The 15,029-nt window shown below is 32.7% G+C and overlaps 1 long non-coding RNA gene across 1 annotated transcript; it reads right to left on the reverse strand.

Moving 5' to 3' along the window:
* Positions 1–9,975: 9,975 nt before the first annotated feature.
* LOC132629325 (uncharacterized) lies at positions 9,976–13,211 on the reverse strand. The gene is made up of 2 exons (XR_009578178.1): positions 13,011–13,211; positions 9,976–10,622 (listed from the first exon to the last, which is right to left on the reverse strand). It is a non-coding gene; the product is annotated as an uncharacterized LOC132629325 (long non-coding RNA).
* Positions 13,212–15,029: the final 1,818 nt, after the last annotated feature.

The following is a 15,029-nucleotide window of genomic DNA, read 5'->3' on the forward strand; positions in this document are numbered from 1 at the left end:
TAATTTCGAACAATTTCTTATATCAAATTCAAATAAATGTTATCCTTCTACATTTTTCTCTCTCTTTCAGTTTCTTACTAATTGTTATTTCTTATGCATTACTTAGTATTTTTACACTATTATTTGATTTTTAATAACTTGACAGTCAATCTAGTATCATCGCTATTACTTCTCTTTTACTAAAATATAGGTAAAAATAGATTGTCCTTATTGTTGTAATTTAATTATTTTAGACTTTTATGTTATTGCTCAAAATTCATTTATTGTTACGTTATCAATAATATTTGACAATTCATGTAATTAGTTTCTTTATATAAAAAACAAATTCAAAGTATCAATACCCGTCTATTCTCCTCTTTAATCACTCTTTTCTCTATTATCCTATTTTAGTTGCTTTGTCTTATTTTTATTGTACCTATAATTCAAATAATATCAAATTTTATTCTAAATAGTAATTTATGAATTACTCGAAAATATAAAACATGTATGTGTATTATTTTGTTTTGAAATCTATATGTCTTTATTAATTACTTTTTTGTATTACGTGCTAATGTTTTAATTTTAATAGCTGAAATTATGTACATGAAAAGAAAATAATAAAATGACTTAATCTTAACTTACGACTTGACTGTTTATTCTTTATCACTATTTCACTTTTAATACAATACATATAGCTAAACATGAGTAGATATATAATTTTTCACTCTTGATATAAGTTTATTCTATTGCTGGAAATTCTTTTATTGTTTAAATTTATCAATAATGTTTTAAAATATTGATTATTTCTTTTATTTTGTTCTCTGAACTAATACAAACTACAAATATCCTCACACTATCTATGTATTATTTTCGTTTTTAAATATCTTTTAATCTTTTATTTTATGTATTGAGACTTATTACATTATCTTATTATGATGCTTATTAATTTCGCCGAAATACTGGCATATGAATTTTTTTTTAATTAAGTAGCATTTGGCTTAATATCCAAGATATCTATCCTCATTATTATAATGGTATGAAAATGCAAGCAAAAGATTGTGCTCAAAGAACTAAATTGCTACGTAAAATGCAATTAAAAGCAAATCTTATCTTTCTTTTTTTCTTTTTCCTTTTTCTTCTTCTTTGGTTTCTCTTTCTCTTCTAACGAAAAAAGAAGCAGCAAATCAATCAACCAAAAAAGCAAACCTTACTCAACTTTAGTTATTTGATCTTTCAAGTCCACTTCAAATTTAAATTTCTTATTTAATTATTTGATCTTTCATGTCCACTTCAAACTTAAGTTTCTTATTTAATACAAATACCTTTTATTAGAAATTAAATCTTTTGAAGTAAAATTAAAAAAAAAATCCATATTTTGATTTAACTTAAATTTTGTCCAATACTACTGTTTTGCTTGAATTACAACTTTATTCTTTAGGTACTTAAAGAAAATAAAAATTGATCTGAAGATTAGGTTTGCACTTAAAATATTAAAAATTATTTATCCAATCATGCAGCTTATACTTATAAGGAAAACAGTGACAGAGAGAAATACCTATGACATGACAAGTAGAGTGAGGCATCTCAATTCTAGTGCCTCGGCCTTACATATTACTATATGTAATAAGGGAGAACAATTTTTTTTTGTCGTCCTCACAATGTTCTTTGATGCAGTTAGACTGCTCCACGTGGCTTTGCTTTTTCCCAAATTTCATTTTAGTACTCATTTGTTCCTTATGATCATTTACCCTTGGGCTGCGGTTAGGCTGCTCCACGTGGCTTTGCTTTTTCCCAATTTCATTTCAGTACTCATTTGTTCCTTATGATCATTTTTCCTTGGGCTGCGGTTAGGCTGCTCCACGTGGCTTTGCTTTTTCCCAATTTCATTTCAGTACTCATTTGTTCCTTATGATCATTTTTCCTTGGGCTGCAGTTAGGCTGCTCCACGTGGCTTTGCTTTTTCCCAAACTTCATTTTTGTGCTCATTCGTTCCTTATGATCATTTATCCTTGGGCCTTGTAATTGGACTATTTGACATTATATAAATAATGTTTTGCGGATTTCTTTTTTTTCTTACTCCTTTCGTTCCTTTTTACTTTTTCTATCTCAATGTATGTGGTATAATTCGAATTTCGATAATCAAATAGTTTAATTTTAATCATTACGTCGGGCATAAAATTTTTAAATTTTTGAAATAAAATTCACATATTCGGAAACTACGCTAAAAGTACTATAAGTCACAAATAATTTACTACGTGTGTGTTACTCCTAATAAATAATTTCTTAAGAGACTTAAGAGACGAGTAAAAAGGAACCGAGAGAGTACCTTTTACATTATTTGTCATTATACATTTTGGTAAAATTTATGTAACTTCGGAGTCGTGATTTCATTCCAATCAGTGCTTTATTAGGTCTTACTAATTAGCACCCCATACTATTCTCTTTGGGTGTGTTCGGTATGAAAGGAAATATTTTTCAGGAAAATAAGTGTATTTCTTACATATTTTCTTGCGTTCGGTACGGAAACAAAAAATGTTATCTTGAAAACTTTTGTATATAATCTGGACAAGTACTATGAGTGGTGAGGTTTGTGGGGTGCTGGGATGGGTTGAAGATGAGGTGTATTGGAGGCGGGGAGGACATAGTAAATGTATAATATCATTTGTGGAACTTGATTTTCCTACTCCCAATAGGGAAGTCATTTTCCTCATTTTTAAGGAAATTGTGTTCCTAGAGAAAACATTTTTAAAAAATTTTGACCAACCAATATGGATACCTCCAAATATTTGTATTTTAGTTCTCCTTCCAAACTTATTTCCTCATAAATAACTTTGTCCTTTAAAAAATAGTCAATTATGTGACTAAGAAACTTAATAATTATAAAGAGTTACCAACAAGATAATAATTAACATGGCACTAAATTAAATTAAATTAATTATGAATTAAAAAATGTGACATAAGTTATATTTTCTTAATTAATTTTATTATCATGAGTTTGGGCCCGGACTTAGGACGGGCCTCATGCCACTAGTATAGTACCTATATGTGGATTCGTCGTCTTCACGTGAAATCCAAAAGTTCAAAAAAATTGTAATCTAAAAAAATAAAAAGTAATTACAGTGAATTTCCATATTACCTTGAAGGCTACAAAGTCATCGGATTTGTTGGTCAATTGAAAGGAGCATGAGATCTGCTTCTTGAATTCGACTATTCAACATCACAAAAAGAATATTAAAAAAAAAATCAATTTTAAAAGGGAACAACAAATGGATCTAATAAGTTCAAACAGGGTAGAAGAAGTTTCTAACTTAGAGAGCAGGAGCAAACTGTCATTTTCCGATGGCCAAGAACTCTCTTATGTTCCTTATAAAAATATTTAAAGCTTTAGTGTTTGTTTTTCAAAAATTGATTGAATTTTTATTTTTAAAAAATTAAAAAATTAAGAATTTACCTTCAATACCATGAACGAAGCAATAAATTTAAAAGAATAGCATTGCAGAACAACAGGTAGAGGTCTTTGAGTCCGGAGCCTAAAGGGTATAAAAATACACGGTTTTTATCAAAAGGGAACGTCTAAAAATTATTATACCAAAAGGGGTATATCGTGGGCTGATCCACGATATACCCCAAAATTTTTTTTACCCTTGTCAGACGATTGAAGCAAAAACAAAAAAAAAAAAAAAAAACATGTATAACGTGGACTGATCCACGTTATACATGTTCAATGCTAATTTTTATTTTATTTTTATTTATTTATTTGCACAAAAAGTTTGCAACCTTTTTGTATTTTTCAAATTTTCTTCCTTTCTTTGACTTTTCCACAACACCAACCTTCACGACTCTCAACCAACACTAACACCCCCAACTTAGGCTTTTGGCCTCAAATTCACAATTTCATGTTCAAGGAGGGAAAGGTTCAAAAGAGAGACTTTTCATCAAAAAGGGTAAAGGCTTGTAATGTGGCAATAAAAGAAAAGGTCGTAGGCTCAAATGGGGTTACTAGTGATATTATTTATGCAATGGTAGGCTAGAAAGGCTAAAGAGGCTTTGAATTTCAAAAATCACAAAGATAGCCTAAGGTCATCTCTCCAACCAACATAATCAAAATTAGCATTGAACGACTAACCGGGCAAGTTCTAGATGATAAAAGTAAACACAAGAATTATTCAACAAACACTCACACACATGGCATATGAACTAGTCAAGATGGATCAATTTCACTTCCCAAGCAAGAACAACTAGTGCAATATCTCATAATCCAAAGTAAACGCAACTAGTAGGTAAAGAGTCACCGAATGAGCCAAAAAGTTGTCACAAAGATCATTCTTTCCTATGCACCTTGCTTTTTAACTTTCACTAAACAATTTAGAGGGGTATTCACATTTCAATTTCACATGCAAGAGACTAACTCTATTAGTACCAAACAAGCCAAGAGTTTCCACATTTTTCCTCAAAGAAAATAAAATAATAAGAGTGACTAATCCACAACATGTCAAAAGAACAAAATTTTCAAAAATTTTGAGCAAGTTTCAAAATATAATGTGCTACCACATACCACCCCCAACTGTAAACATTGCAGCGTCCTCGCTGCACATAATCAAAACAAAACATAAAAATAGACAGGAAAGAAAAAAAAAATCAGTCACCACCTGCGACGCGACATGCGATTCACAGGTATGACCTGCGAGTCGCATGTGATGTCACCCGTTTTTTTTTTCTCTCTGTCACCATGTGCGACACGACATGCGATTCGCAGGTGTGACCTGCGAATCACATGTTATGACACCAGAAAACATTTTTTCGCAGCTTTTACTGGTTTTGGGGGCTGTCCGGATATCCGATATGCTCAAAATAACTCCAAAAATTCTGAAACTTTGCAGATTAGTCAAAAACCATAAACTAAACTATTCTAAAAAATAAAATTTCAAAAACGATTTAAAACTTTTAAAACGATGGGTTACCTCCCACCAAGCGCTTGATTTAACGTCGCGGCACGACGGTTACCTTTACCACTTTTCCTTCCATTTGGAAGATATGAATTTGCGCCCCAACTTTGAATCAAGATCATGATGACGCTCATGGGGCGGTGGTAGAAAAGCAAGGAGACCAACTCTCGGGTGTCGCATTTTGCACTTCTTGGCCCGTAAGTGAGGCATGTCATTTTGTCTTCTTGGCATAGCAAACTTCAAAATGAAAACGCTTTCTTCTTCATCTCCAAAACTCTCGATAGGCTCGGTTAGTTCAACTTCCATTTCACTAGCCAAGCATAATGTTGAAAAATGGTTGGAATGTGGTCTAAGGCGCTCCATTTTCAAAGTTGCTTCATTTTTGACATCCTCACCCAAGAATGAACTAGAGTCTTCAAAAACCATTTCATGAACTTTTTATGCAACTCTAGTATCATTTTTTCAATTTTGGCATCTTGCATTATATTTGGATTGGTCGGTTGGCAATTCATCATTAGCTCTTGAAAATCAATGTTGACCACTTTTTCATTGGAAACTAACTTAAAACTACTATCCATGACTATTTGATGTTGAGTATTGCATACCTCAACTTTTGCATTCAATTTGGCTTTCAAGTCACGGATAGCAACTTCAAGTTTCTTCAACTCTTGCCTTTGCTCAATATGGATTTTTACAAATTCTTCCACCATCCTCGAAATGTTTTCTCGATGATCCCCATAGGCTCTAAGTTGTTGAGCTTGAGTCATAAGCCAATCTTGGCTCACAATTTCCACTTTATCAAGGCTTTCTTTAAGTTGAGGGTTATTCAAAGCTTGTAAAAATCCACCCTTGGAGACATTCATGTTTTGGCCACTTTCTTGTCTACTTTCAACACCCTCAAGTTGTTGAGCATTATGAGTATGAACCAATGATTTCATTTGATCCTCCAAGGTGTGAATAGCTTTGTCATTGCAATTAATTGCTTGCCTCAAGTCATCAAGTGGTTGCCTCAAGTCCTTAACCGCTAAGTCCTGTTTTTCCACTTTTTCAAGGATGGTCTCCAACATGAGCATTATCCTCTCATTTTGAGCATTTGAGGCTTCTTCCACTTCCATATCCCTACTATCATCAAAATCAAAACTAGAATAGTCATAGTAGGGGTTTGGGGAAGGGAAGGACAAATAAGCACAATTATACCAATGACCATTTTGACCACCACACCTATCACAAATACTCCACTCATAGGTTTGGGATTATGCACACAATCCGCCCCCGGAAGAATTCAAACAATTTTGTCATGGGTGTGGTCCTCCACAATAAAGACAAGGGTCATCAAAGTATGAACAACTATCATTCGACAAATTTTCATTATATGATGCCATTTTTTTTATATATAAATAAAATCAAGCAAAGAAAACAACTACACTAATATTCACAAGTTTGGACCAAAGCAGGCAAGCTTAAATCCCAAACTAACCTAAATACGCCAAATTATTCCCCGGCAACGGCGCCATTTTTGATAACGTCCAAATACACTCCTCAGAGAGAAAGTCTACACGGTCGTATGCAATATATTTACCCAACTATGAGTCAGGGTCGATCCCACGGGGAACAATATGCTAGGCGATTAAGAAAGTAAGGAACTTTCACCAACTAAGCTAAAGCCAAACGATAGATAATATTTTGGGTTTTTGAGAGAATTATAACTAATGCGGAAATATAAACTAACCTAGAAAGCGAGTAAAATGATCAATGGCCACAAGCATGGATAATAGGAGATTACACTCAAGTAACGATCCAACGTATTTTACGATTTTACAACTAAGAGCGGGTTTGTGTTGATAGATAATGATATCTAAAATCTCATTGAAAGTCTTCCAACCAAATCAATGAATTTCACTCTAAGCTTTTCCAAGCCTTAGAGTGTGATATTAGGCACAATCAATTTAACCTCAAGTAACTATCCTCTTCCGAGCTCAAGTTATTAGATGAGTTTAATGACCCAAATTCTTGTTAATTAATCTTTCCCAATCTAGATTTCCTCTTCCGAGCTCAATCTAAGTAAATGGGTGAGTCCTAGGGTTAGCTAATCCCTTTGGAAACATTCAAGAACGAGATTAATTAAATCAACAAAGACCCATTTCAATAGCAATAAGAATCATTCAATACATAAGCATAACAAGAGTTTCAAACCAAACTTTAATCAAGAATACTTTCATAAACGAGATTCAAGTTATGGAAATAAATACTACACACTTAGATATACAATACAAAGCAAGGGATTGAAGAAATGAATTAAAGGTTTAAGAAATACTCAACCAAATCTTCAAATCTTTAACCCCAAGTGTGGTGTAAAAACTAGTCTCCAAACTTGATGAAAAACTGCCAAAGATATGTATTACAAACCCTAAAAGAGTATTTATATTATTCCAAAAACGGAAACAAAATCTGGACCATAATACCCTCTTGCACAACATGCTGCACAACATGCTATTCGCATGTTCAACATGCTAATCGCATGTTGTGCCAAAACCGTAGCATCTGGTGACAATTTCTCTGTCACCACATGCTGCTCGCATGTTGCACATGCTGCGCCATGTGCTACTCGCACATGGTGCCACTTTCTCTGGCAGCAGATGTTGCACCACATGCTGCTAGCATGTTCAACATGCTGCACCACATGCTATTAGCATGTGGTGCCAGAAACGTTGATTTGTTCTATTTTTGCTCTATTTTGGTCTGTTTTGCTTTGTTATGCTCTCCGGGCATCTTTTCCTACAAAACAACATAAAAACACAAAAAGTAACAACAAAAGTGCTTAAAGAGTCACAAAAGCTTAAGGAATTAGCATCGAATATCCCGTAATTCCAAGGCTCATCAGCTGGTTGAAGGAAATAGGTTTTGTTTTTGTTTGGCTGATGTAGCAATTGGGCTGAATCGGGTCGGGTGTTGTTGAAATGGGCTGGCCGAATTAAGAGGGATGTGGGCTGATCGTTGAAAGGATAATTTGGTCCATGATTTGGGCTCAATTTGACGAATTGGGTTGCAAATCATGGATCTTTTCCGCCTTCATTTTAATTATCCTCGAGCTTGTAATTTAATAACTAGTAACTAGTACAATATATATTACGTGAAGATAAATAGTAATTAATATATAGAAAGTAAAGGATTAATAAAGTAAAGTTAATTTAACGAGTACAAAACCGAAAATAAAGTGATGACGAACCCTTTTGAAATTTGTAATAAAGTGATGCTAGTAATAGTAAAAAAAATGTTTAGCTCGTCAAAAATTAGAAGCTCCAGAAAATAAATTGAAATAAAGGAGGGACAAAATTGGGTGTCAACATGACTCACATATTAAAAACAAATGGATTTCGCTGAGAATATCAATAAAGTAAATGACAAAACAAAAGAAGATAGCTAAACTCTTCCTTGTGACAACCACATTATTAATTTCTAAATTAATTAGCTGCAGAAGTCTACCCATCATCTGGGTCATCAACAACCTTGGAATTATTCGTTACACAACTTTCTTCAGATGAAAATGGACTTAGAGCCATAAAATTAGTGGTTGCAGTACGTTCTTGAAGTTTATCACATGGTTTCAAGTTTAGGAACCTATATATAAGTGTGTGTTGGGATGGGGGAATCCAACCTTTTAGAGATAACTCTATATATAAACATATATATCTGGGTTCTTTTCTAGTTTCTACCATAACAAGCTAAGCACAATAGATTTTTCGTTTTACGTGTAAATCATTAAAAATAATAGAATAGGGAGCAAATTAAAAAAAAAAAATGAGCACACATTAGGAGTGTAAAATGCTAAGAACCCTAAAATTATAGCACATAAATTTTTAAAAATAACACTAAAATGGTAAAAATGATACAAATATGGAAAGCTATAATTGTATGCATCTCATAAATCTAAAAAATATATTAAAAACACTAATTGAAAAGTAATTTATGAGTAACATAATACTATCGAGAAAAAATTATAAGATCTAACTTGATATGGTAAGCAAATTAAATTTCTTACATATCCGCACAACGTATTTTAGTGAAGATTTAAAGAGAATTATACTACTAATTTCCCATACTTCCTATGAAACTGATTAAAGTATTACACATGCTTTGACGTCGCAATAAAATAAATGAAAATGTTATTAATTTGAATGAAAATAAGACGTAACTCTACTTTCTTCCAAATCAATATTAATCATATTAGAGTATTTAGATTGCAAATCTCTAAGTAAATCACATAATATACAATTCCTTAATAAAACAAAACTAAACATGAAGTAAGGAAAACATTATCACTTATAAATTTAATGACCTTCTCTTTAAATTTTCTCAGGCCTATTTTCTTTTTGTCAAACCTTCTTTCCATTTATTTTTACACTTTTGTAATGCCAGAAGCAAAGATATGTCCCATGTTGCTCTCAAACGCACACGCAAGTATACGTGGTCGTACAAGTAATATAGACTGTTAAGTCCAGATATCGATCCCACAGAGACTTAGATTCTACTGTTAAACTAATTCGAATTCGAATGAAACTATTCAAGAAAGTGAAAATCAAGATTGTTTGTTGTACTAAACTAAAACTTGAAAAGTAAACAATTTGTAATGGGTGTTTTTGTGACTGGGAATATCTTGACAAAGATTGTAAGAATTATCAGATGAGAGAAAGATCTAGGGTTATGGCTTTCGACAATCCAGATGATCTTAGGGTTATTTTATTTCCTGGGTTACTAGTTGACGGGTTAATTATGCTTTATGATATTCTCTCGAACTACTCACAAGCCTGTAGATGTTACCTTAATGCCTATATCTCTATGGTCATTAGCTGTAACAAGAACGCATTTATTTTACCGTATTCAACTAAGTAGGGCTAAAGGGTATATCTCTATCCTCATTAGCTAAACGATTAAATCGAACAAACTCTATTTATTCTTATTACGTACGTGAATTCCCTTTCTCAAGTTCAACCCACGCACCACAGATAGTGTCTAACTATTGGCCAGATAATCAAACAATTAAAACCAAGAATAAATAAGCAACCCACAATATGGAAAATCAATAGATAATAATTGTCATCACATCAACTTTCAAGTCTTTCGCCACAACCCTAGAACTAGGAGATTTAGCTACTCATGATTCGATCATAGACAAAAGAAGCCATGAATAAACTAGGGTTGAAAAAGATGAAAAATAAAATAACCTAGAGAGAGAGAAAGGAGAACGGTGGCTTACAAATCCTTCAAAAATCCCAGAATATCGTTCTCAGCTATAAAAACGTGTATATATAGGCTAGGGTAAAAATAATAAATAAGGAGTCCAAATCCTAGTCTAATCGGGAAAACATCCGCAGAGTCCCGCTTTCCTTCCGCATCGCGGAAGGATCGCGCGATGTTCTGCAGCTTCTCGCCTTTAGCCCGCGATGCGGATCGATCGCGGAATCTGATGACTGAGTTTGGTTGTTCCGCTTTCTTCACGCGATGTGGATCGATAGCCTGAAGTTCTGAAGCTTCTCGCGATCCTTCCGCGATGCGGAAGGAAAGCGAGGTCCCTTCAGTTGATTAGCTCTCCTTTTAGTTCGTCCTTTGCGGTCTTCGACTCGTCACCTCAGCCAATCGACATATGCTACGAATTCCAATCATTTCCAGCACAGTTTCCATCGTTTGTCGTCATCGTACCTATACACATGAAATATAACGACATAAGTTCAAATACGACGGTTACGTCATGAATCAAGCGATAAAAGTCATAAGAAGAAGTTGTAATACGACACAAAACATGATATTTGTGCCAAATATCATCCCAACAAAAGATAAAAATGAAGACTTTAGAGTCTAAGACGGCAAATTCTCTACTTTTTCAAAAAGGAAGTCGATTACTTTTTAAAAAGCAAACGAACTTGCAATTACGGCAGAGGCACATGTTGCTGATATTATCTTCTCCTCAAGTGGAAAATCGTATGTTTATGAATACCCTAATTTTGACACAGTCATTAATAGGTTCCTAAACTTGAAATCATGTGATGAACTGCAGGAACGCACTGCAACCACCAATTTTTATGGCTCTAAGTCCATCTTTATCCAAAGAAAGATGTGTAGCGAATGATTTCAAGGTTGTTGATGACTCAGATGATGGGGAGGCTTCTACAGCTAATAAATTTATGCAATTATGACAAGTTAATTATCGGGTTGTCATAGGGAAGGGTTTAGCTAGCTTATTTTGTTTTGTCATTTACTTTATTGGGATTCTCAGTGAAGTCCATTTGCTTTTAGTATGTGAGTCCTTTTGTCGATCGATTGTTATCTTTTTAAGTTGTTTAATTATCTTTTGTTGTGTCTTTAATCTTTCATTTCTCCATGGTCTTAAACTATGGAGTAGAAGATTTGTTATGTTTTGATATTTTTTCCTTTTTTCTTACGAGGATATGCTAATAAATAAACTTTTCTCTATTAATGTATGTGAGCCTGTTAGAATGAGCCATGTAACTGTTTAAGTGTCTAGCCCTAAATAATGCTTTGTATTGTTTGAAAAAAAAAATCTATTAACTTATATACTTTGATGTTATAAATAATTTCTACTTTATCATTTTAACTTTATTTGTGGTAATAGGATAAAAGAAAATTCTTACATTATCATATTACCCAAATAATTATTTAAAGTAACCCTTCATAAAAAAATAAAAAAAAAAGAATTTGCAATCTTAAAAACAAGGCAAGTTACCTACGACAACAAATAAAGTTAAAATGATAAAGTAAAATTTATTTATATCATTAGTGTATATAAGTTAATAGATTTTTTATTCAAACAATACAAAGCATTATTTAGGACTAGAGAAAAATAATAATTCCCTGACTCATTCTCATAGACTCACATTCATTAACAGAACTCTTCTATTAGGATATCCTCGTAAGAAAAAAGAAAAAGCATACCAGAACATAACAGATCTACTACTCCATAGTTTAAAACTATGGAGAAATGAAAGATTAAAGACACCGCAAAATATAATTAAACAGCTTAAAAAGATAATAATTGATCGACAAAAGGACTCACATACTGAAAACAAATGGATTTCGCTGAGAATTTCAATAAAGTAAATGACAAAACAAAATAAGATAGCTAAACTCTTCCCTGTGACAACCAAATTATTAATTTCACATTAATTACATAAATTAATTAGCTGCAGAAGTCTCCCATCATCTGGCTCATCAACAACCTTGAAATCATTCGCTACACAACTTTCTTCGGATGAAGATGGACTTAGAGCCATAAAATTAGCTGTTGCAGTACGTTCATGAAGTTTATTACATGGTTTCAAGTTTAGGAACCTATTTATGATGTGTCAAAATTAGGATATCCATAAACATATAATTTTTCACTTGAGGAGAATATAATAACATCAACATGTGCCACGGTAGTAATTGCAAGTTCATGTGCTTTTTTTTATAATAATAAACTTTCTTTTTGAAAAATCAGAGTAATGTACCGCCTTAGACTTTAGAATTTTTATTTCTATGTCTGGTTGGGACATATTTTTATTTCTGGCCATTATAAAAGCATCAAAACAAAGAGAAAGAAGGTTTGACTAAATAATTAGGCCTGAGAAATTTGAATGAGAAAGTCGCTTAATTATAGATGATAATGGTCTTTTTACTTCATGTTTAGTTTGGGTCTTACAAAGACACATAGTATAAATAATGCACCAGGAACGTTTTAAGGAAAGACTGGAAGGGTCACAAGTAATCTCACTTAAAGTCCAGACTCCTTAAGCAATTTACAGCCCTTTTTGACAAAGTTTTGCTTGATGTACACTAGTTCGCATGACTATGTGATTCAATGGTGTGACACAGATAGGACAAGGAGTAGTTTTTCAAATAAGTGATACTTAAGGGATGGAAATAATAATCTAAAAATTTAAAGGACATAGATGCAAATAGAAAGACAAAGGAAGACAAACGTAATTACGAAAAGATAGAGAAAAAAATAATTACTACAACAAAACGGACAAAAATAAAAATATTAAAAACTAAGACAGATATGAAAATAAAAGGCAAAGGATAGAGGAATACCTGAGCAAGAGGCTCTGATACCAAGCTCACGTCAGAATGTCGGAGATGTGCCAATGGTGGCGAGGTTAAGAACTCACTATGACACGATAGCCGACAAAGAGGCCACCTTGGTAGGCTAATATAACTCAATAACACCTTAACTAAAAAGAAAGAAACTAAAGCACAAAGCTTTATATGAAAAATTTATAACTCAAAATAAAATGGTTTACATTAAGACTTAAGAGTCTTTATATAGGTTTACAAATACTAGGGAAAAATGTTCATCCACCAATGTGGGACTAATCCTACTAAAAGATAAGAACAACAACTAGTATATCTATATGAGATAATAAGGATAAGGATGATAAGCTCGCATCATCATAACATAAGTGCCTACATCACCATGAGGATAACAACTAGTATATCTAGATAAGGTAATAAGGATAAGGATGATAAACTCGCATCATCATAAGTAAGCGCCTACATCACCATGATATAAGCGCCTGCATCACTATGAGGTAAGCGTCTGTGTCAGATTTGCTTATTATGTGTTTTACTTAGGTCATATTTGTTTTCATTCAGATTAAGACGTTTGAGTCTGAATAGACATCTGAATGATTAAGATGTTGTCTCTAGATCTGAACACTGAATAATTAAGACTATTTGTTTTTTCAACGTCTGAATGTGAATAATGTATTTATTTAAATATAATAAATATATATAATTCAAATAAAAAACTAGCTAAATTTTAAAAATAAATAAAATTATTAGTTGATAAAAAATGAAGCATTTATGTTCGCTAGTGATGGTGGAGATACTTTGTAGAGGTGGTGGTGGTGATAGTTGTAATGATGGAGGTGGTTGGTGTTGTAGTGACTGGCGTGATAGTGACGGTTGATAGTGGTGGTGGTTGTGATGGTGTAGTTGGTTGATATTAGTAATTGATGGTGGCGGTGGTTGTGGCTAAAAATTGTGTTCTGGTTGACGATGGTTTTAGTGGTAGTTGGCGGCGGTGCAAGCTATTACATATGCTTTGACGTCACAGAAAAATAAATCAAAATGTTATTAATTTGAATGAAAACAAGACGTAACTCTAATTTCTTCCAAATCAATATTAATCATATTATAGTATTTGAGTTGCAAATCTCTAAGTAAATCTCATAATAAGTAATTCATTAATAAAACAAAACTAAACATGAAGTAAGGAAACCATTATCGCCTATAAATTAAATGACTTTCTCCTTAAATTTTCTCAGGCCTAATTATTTAGAGCCTGTTTGGATGGGCTTATGCCTATAAGCTGTTTGCAGCTTATAAGCTAAAAAAAATAAGTTGGGGTAGTCTAACTTATTTTTTTTGGCTTATAAGCTGTTTTCAGCTTATAAGCTGTTTTAGATAAGCTAAGTCAAATGGGCCCAATTATTTTTTTGAGCTTATTTTAAGCACAAAATGACTTTAAGCTGGCTAGCCAAACACTCAAAAAAACTGAAAACAGCTTATGAGCAACTTATAAGCCAATCCAAACGGGCTCTTAGTCAAACCTTCTTTCCATTCATTTTGACGTTTTTGTAATGCGAGAAACAAAGATATGTCCCAACAAAAGAGAGAAATGAAGACTTTAGAGTCTAATAACCTGTTTGGTCAAGCTTATTTTTTCCTAAAAGTACTTTTTTTTTTTCAATAAGTGCTTGTTTTGAAAAAGTGATGTGTTTGACGAAACTTTTGGGAGAAAATAAGTGCTTCTGGGGAGTAGCACAAACAAATTTCAGAAACTAAAAAAATAGCTTTTGCCCAAAAACAATTTTTTGAAAAACACTTTTGAGGAAAATACATTTAAAAACATTTTTTAAAAGTTTGGTCAAATAATAATTGATGCTCAAAAGTTTTTTTTTAAAATTAATTGGTTAAACACGAACTGCTTTTCTCCAAAAGTACTTTTTTTAAAAGCACTTTTCAAAATAAGCTGATTTTAGAAGCTTGGCCAAACAGACTATAAGACAACATATTTCTCTACTTTTTCAAAAAGGATGTAACAACCCG

Source organism: Lycium barbarum, chromosome 2 (assembly GCF_019175385.1).
Source record: "Lycium barbarum isolate Lr01 chromosome 2, ASM1917538v2, whole genome shotgun sequence".
In the NCBI taxonomy this organism is placed as follows: domain Eukaryota; kingdom Viridiplantae; phylum Streptophyta; class Magnoliopsida; order Solanales; family Solanaceae; genus Lycium; species Lycium barbarum.